Source organism: Aotus nancymaae, unplaced genomic scaffold (assembly GCF_030222135.1).
Source record: "Aotus nancymaae isolate 86718 unplaced genomic scaffold, 86718_ANA_hifiasm-v0.15.2.pri h1tg000036l, whole genome shotgun sequence".
NCBI classification, from domain to species: Eukaryota; Metazoa; Chordata; class Mammalia; order Primates; family Aotidae; genus Aotus; species Aotus nancymaae.
Window position 1 is genome coordinate 29,833,907 of NW_026988450.1, and position 6,000 is coordinate 29,839,906.

At 40.3% G+C, this 6,000-nt stretch overlaps 1 pseudogene; it reads left to right on the forward strand.

Annotated features, from left to right (window-relative positions):
• The first annotated feature begins 285 nt into the window (after positions 1 to 285).
• On the forward strand, positions 286 to 1,131 carry LOC135277960 (small ribosomal subunit protein eS4-like; annotated as a pseudogene).
• Positions 1,132 to 6,000: the final 4,869 nt, after the last annotated feature.

A 6,000-nucleotide genomic window follows, 5' to 3' on the forward strand; every position in this document is an offset into this window, starting at 1 on the left:
CACCATTTGTGGGTGATAGGATCTATTTGAAATTCAGAACCTCCTCAAAGAATATTAGGGTTGAATTGGGGCAAAATAAGCGTTTTTTCATTTTGTTTTGAATTTTATTTTGGCAGGTAGAAGGAGTTCTATAAGAAGAAGCACACTTGGCTTTATTAAAGTATAGGAAAATTCACTAATATCCATTTACTACACTATATTTCATTAGTAAAAGAAAGATTTTAAAATCAAAGACGAAATTTCTACGCTCACCAGAAGACGGAAGTCCTCTTTCTTTGCCTAACGCAGCCATGGCTCATGTTCCCAAGAAGCATCTGAAGCGGGTGGCAGCTCCAAAGCATTGGACGCTGGATAAATTGACCGGTGTGTTTGCTCCTCGTCCATCCACCGGTCCTCACAAGTTGAGAGAGTGTCTCCCCCTCATCATTTTCCTAAGGAACAGACTTAAGCATGCCCTGACAGGAGATGAAGTAAAGAAGATTTGCATGCAGCGGTTCATTAAGATCGATGGCAAGGTCCGAACTGATATAACCTACCCTGCTGGTTTCATGGATGTCATCAGCATTGACAAGACGGGAGAGAATTTCCCGTGTCATAGGACACCAAGGGTCGCTTTGCTGTACATCGTATTACACCCGAGGAGGCCAAGTACAAATTGTGCAAAGTACGAAAAATCTTTGTGGGCACAAAAGGAATCCCTCATCTGGTGACTCATGATGCTCACACCATCCGCTACCCTGATCCCCTCATCAAGGTGAATGATACCATTCAGATTGATTTGGAGACTGGCAAGATTACTGATTTCATCAAGTTTGACACTGGTAACCTGTGTATGGTGACTGGGGGTGCTAACCTGGGAAGAATTGGTGTGATTACCAACAGAGAGACGCACCCTGGATCTTTCGATGTGGTTCATGTGAAAGATGCCAATGGCAACAGCTTTGCCACTTGACTTTCCAATATTTTTGTTATTGGCAAGGGCAACAAACCATGGATTTCTCTTCCCCGAGGAAAGGGTATCCGCCTCACCATTGCTGAAGAGAGAGACAAAAGACTGGCAGCCAAACAGAGCAGTGGGTGAAATGGTCCCTGGGTGATATGTTAAATCTTTATGCGTAATTAAAAATCATGTGGCATGAAAAAAAAAATAAAAAATAAAAATAAATAAAATAAAATAAAATCAAAGACATAGTCACGTATGTTGGTTGGTAATTCATAATATTCTTTACTCAGATAATTTGTCATTATTTATTTAGACATGAAAATACTGTAAGCCTGTATAACCTTAAGTTCCAGTGGAAATTATTATTTTGTTCTGTTTTTTTCCACCAACAATCTTTGCATTGTGCTAGTACACAATTCTAAAAGTTTAATAAAGGAACTTCTTTTGTATTTTAAGAGCTGTGCAGAGCAAGTATTGAATATCTTTAAATGTAAATAATATATAAATCATGTTTTCATCAAATTATATTAAAATCTGCTATCTAAATACATTTATGTTAAGAGTCCCATATTTTTAGTTTAGTGAATATTTGTTGAATAAATGAATTCTTATATTGAGAATTTAAGAACAAGCTACATTTTTTAAAAGAGCAGATTTAGTTAGATAAGACAGGTGATGCAGTACAGATTAAAAAAAGCAGATATATTTAAGTCTACTGGTAGCAGAATAACTTAATATTATACAATCCTTCTGGTTCAATAAGACTCAGAGGTATGATACTAAAATTCAAAACATACAAGCATTTTATAGTTTACTGAGCTTGTTAAATTCATTATTTCATATAGTCTTCATAATTTTTCTCCAAAATATCCCTTAACTATGTCTACTCCCCTCTGTTGACACTGCATTCCTTAGTCCATGCCTTCAACATTGCTACCCTGGGCTACACTCAGTAGCTTTTACTTTATTCCATTCTCTACACAAATGGTAGAATAACTTCTCAAAGTGAAAACCAGACCAGCCAGGCTCAGTGGCTCACACCTGTAATCCCATCACTTTGAGAGCCGAGGCGGGCAGATCACGAGGTCAAGAGATCTAGACTATCCTGGCCAACATGGTGAAACCCCGTCTCCACTAAAAATACAAAAATTAGCTAGGTGTGGTGATGCGCGCCTATAGTCCTAGCTACTCGGGAGGCTGAGGCAGGAGACTCACTTGAACCCGGGAGGCAGAGGTTGTAGTGAGCCAATATCATGCCACTGCACTCCAGCCTGGTGACAGAGCAAGACTCCTTCTCAAAAACAAAACAAAACAAAACAAAAAACCACACAAAAAAGAAAATCACACCATGTCACAACCCTGTCACTGTCCCACAACACTTAGAATAATCTCCTTGTATCTTACTATGGCTATGCGGCCCTAGAGATCTGGCTCTGCCTTTTCTCTAACATCATCTCACCTCATTCTCCTCAATCATCCACTTCACCCTGGCAAGCATCTTCTTTCAACTCCTCCAATATTATAGTCTTTTCCATCTCTGGGTCTTTATATATACTATTCTATTTTAAAAATGCATTGCCTGCCTAAATATCATACTGATTCTTATCCAAAGTTTTTCTTTCATCCACCATGGGCAACATGGCAAGATCCTGTCTCTACACAATTAAAAAAAAAATTAGCTGGGCATGATGTTGGACACCTGTGGTCTCACCTATTTGAGAGGCTGAGGTAGGAGGATGGCTTGAACCCAGGAGGTCAAGGCTGCAGTGAGCCTTGTTTGCACCACCACTGTACTATAGCCCGGGTGACAGGGTGAGACCCTGTCTCAAAAAATAAAATAAAAAGTTTCTCTTTTCTGCTCTCATTTGTTTTTCATTACATTTGTCTTTTCATTACATTTGTCACAATTTGTAATTGCTTTGTTTTGAATTGACTTTTTTTTCTGTTTTCCTTCTAGATCCATGAGCATAGAGAAGATCACTGATGAATGCCTAGTATCTAACACAGAGCCCGCTGAGTAGTAAATATGCAATAAAAACTCATTACATGGGAATCGGGTGCAGTGGCTGACTCTTGTAATTCTAACACTTTGGGAGGCCAAGGCAGGAGGACTGCTTGAGGCCAACAGCTCAGGACCACCCTGGGCAACAGAGTGAGGCCTCATCTCTACAAAAAATTAAGAAGTTAGCTAGGTGTGGTGGCAGGCGCCTACAGTCCTAGCTATTCTGGAGGCAGAGGTGGCAGGACTGCTTGATCCAGAAGTTGGAGGCTGCAGTGAGCTATGCTGGCACCACTGCACTTTAGCCTGGGTAACAGAGTGAGATCCTGTCTATAATCTATTTATCTATCTTATTACATGGGAATTAGTAAATGAAGACCAATAACCTTGTGAAGTGCACAGGTTTTTCAAAGGGGTCAATATTATTTACTAATGATAGCATACCTATTAAGTGGTGAACCAAACAGAAGTTAAGCCCTTGTGACTGATGATCTAAGGTTCAATTTTACTCACTGACTGGCTATCTGGCTATCTCTCACTCCAGTCACTCACCTCTGTTGAGAAAATTACTTAATAATAGGAACAAAGCTTAAAAAAAAAAAGGCATGAAACATGAAGGGCACGAACAATAGATAAATTTGTTATGTCCTACACATGAACAATGAGCAGACCGAATATGATAGCTGAGAAGTAGAGTCATTCCTCAATATCCATGGGGGATTGGTTCCAAGACCCCCATGAATACAAAAACCCATGGATGTTCAAGACCCTTATATAATATGGTGTAGTATTTGCATATAACCTATGCACATCCTTCTGTATACTTTAAATCTAGTAGTCTAGATTATACCTAACACAATGTAAATGCTGTGTATAATACCTAACACAATGTAAATGCTATGTAAATATTTGTTATACTGTATTGTTTAGGGCATAATGACAAGAAAAAAGTGGAGGCCAGGTTAAGTTGGCTTATGTCTGTAAACCCAGTACTTTGGGAGGCCAAGGTGGGAGGATTGCTTGAGTTCAGGAGTTCTAGACCACCCTGGGCAACCACAGGGAGACCCTGTCCCCCCCAAAAAAAAAACTAAAATAAAAGAAAAAAGTATACATGTTCAATATAGATGAAATTTAAAAATTTTTTTTTTTTTTTTTTTAGCTGGGTGCAGTGGCTGACGCCTGTAATCCCAGCACTTTGGGAGGCCAAGGCAGGCAAATCACTTGAGGTCAGGAGTTCAAGACCAGCTTGGCCAACATGGCAAAACCCCATCTCTACTAAAAATACAAAAATTAGCTTGGTATAGTGGTGCATGCCTGTAGTCCCAGCTGCTCAGGAAGCTGAGGCAGGAGAACTGCTTGAACTCAGGAGGCAGAAGTTGTAGTGAGCCAAGATTGCACCACTGAACTTCAGCCTGGGCAACAGAGTGGGGCTCTGTCTCAAAAAAAAAAAAAAAAATTTCATCCCAAGTTTGGCTGAATTCATGATGTAGAACCCACGAATACAGAGGGATGATGGTATGTAAAAGCCAGACTGGGGAAGGCCTTGAAAGTCAAGGTAAAGAGTCTAAATTTTATTCTGGAGGTGATGAGCTGCTTTGAACATTTCTGAACTGAGAAATGGTATGTACACAACTGAACTTTGGAATAAAGAATGTGAGGGGTAGTATATCAAATGGAAATGGAAGAACGTCCACTAAAGAAACATACTGCTTGATTATATGGTTGGATAAATCATGTCCTTATTGTACCGGGTGTTAAAATGACTAAAAAAAAAAAAAGGAAAGTCTAGAAGCAGAAGAGTGATCTCCTCTTCTAGTCCTGTCATTAACTACCTAAGGTTGTCTAAAAACCTCTCTGAGGTTTCTAACCACCCAATCAAATGGTTTATATTTAACCTCTAAACTTCTAATTCTATTTTTTTTTTAGAGATGGGGTCTCACTATGTTGTCCAGGCTGGTCTTGAACTCCTGGGCTCGAGCAATCCTCTCACCTCAGCCTCCTGAGTAGCTGGGACTACAAGTATGTGCTACCATGCCTGGCTTAAGCTTCTAATTCTAGCACTGAGGAAAGTGTTAAGCATATACTAAGTACTAAACACATTATATATTTAGTAAACAAATTCATAAATGAATGAATGAAATCTATGATTATATGATGCATTTTCTTATTTTAATATTTTATAGTTCCTTGTTTCTACAACCTTGAAATTTCAGAAAAGCATGAAGGATGAAATGAAAATCACATATTCCCAGAATCAAAAGAAAAAATAAATATATATGAAAATCACACATGACCCCAACATTCTGAGACAACCATGATTAACATTCTTTTTCTTTCTTTTTTTTTTTTTGAGACGGAGTTTTGATTTGTTGCCCAGGCTGGAGTGCAATGACATGATCATAGCTCACTGCAGCCTGATCTCCCAGGCTCAAGTGATCCTCCTGTCTCAGACTCCCAAGTAGGTGGGACCACATGCTTGCATCACCATGCCCAGCAAATTTTTATATTTTTTGTAGAGACAAGGTTTCACCATGTTGTTCAGGCTGGTCTCGAACTGCTGGGCTCAAGTGATTCCCCTGCCTCAGCCTCTCAAAGTGCTGGGATGATAGGCATGACTCACTATGCCCAGCCAACATTTTCTTTCTTTAAAAAAAATTTTTTTTTCCTAGAGATGGGGTCTCGCTATGTTGCCCAGGCTGGAGTGCAGTGGCTATTCACAGGCGCAATCCCACTACTGATCAGCACAGGAGTTTTGACCTGCTCCGTTTCCGACCTGGGCCGGTTAACCCCTCCTTAGGCAACCTGGTGGTCCCCCGCTCTCCGGAGGTCACCATATTGATGCTGAACTTAGTGCGGACACCCAATCGGCATAGCACACTACAGCCCAGAACTCCTGGGCTCAAGTGATCCTCCCATTTCAGCCTCCCGAGTAGCTGGGACTACAGGCACACGCCACTGAGCTCGGCTCTTTAAAAAATTTTTATCACATCTGTAATCCCAGTACTTTGGGAGGCCAAGTAGGTGGATCACCTGAGGTCAGGAGTTCAAGACCAGCCTG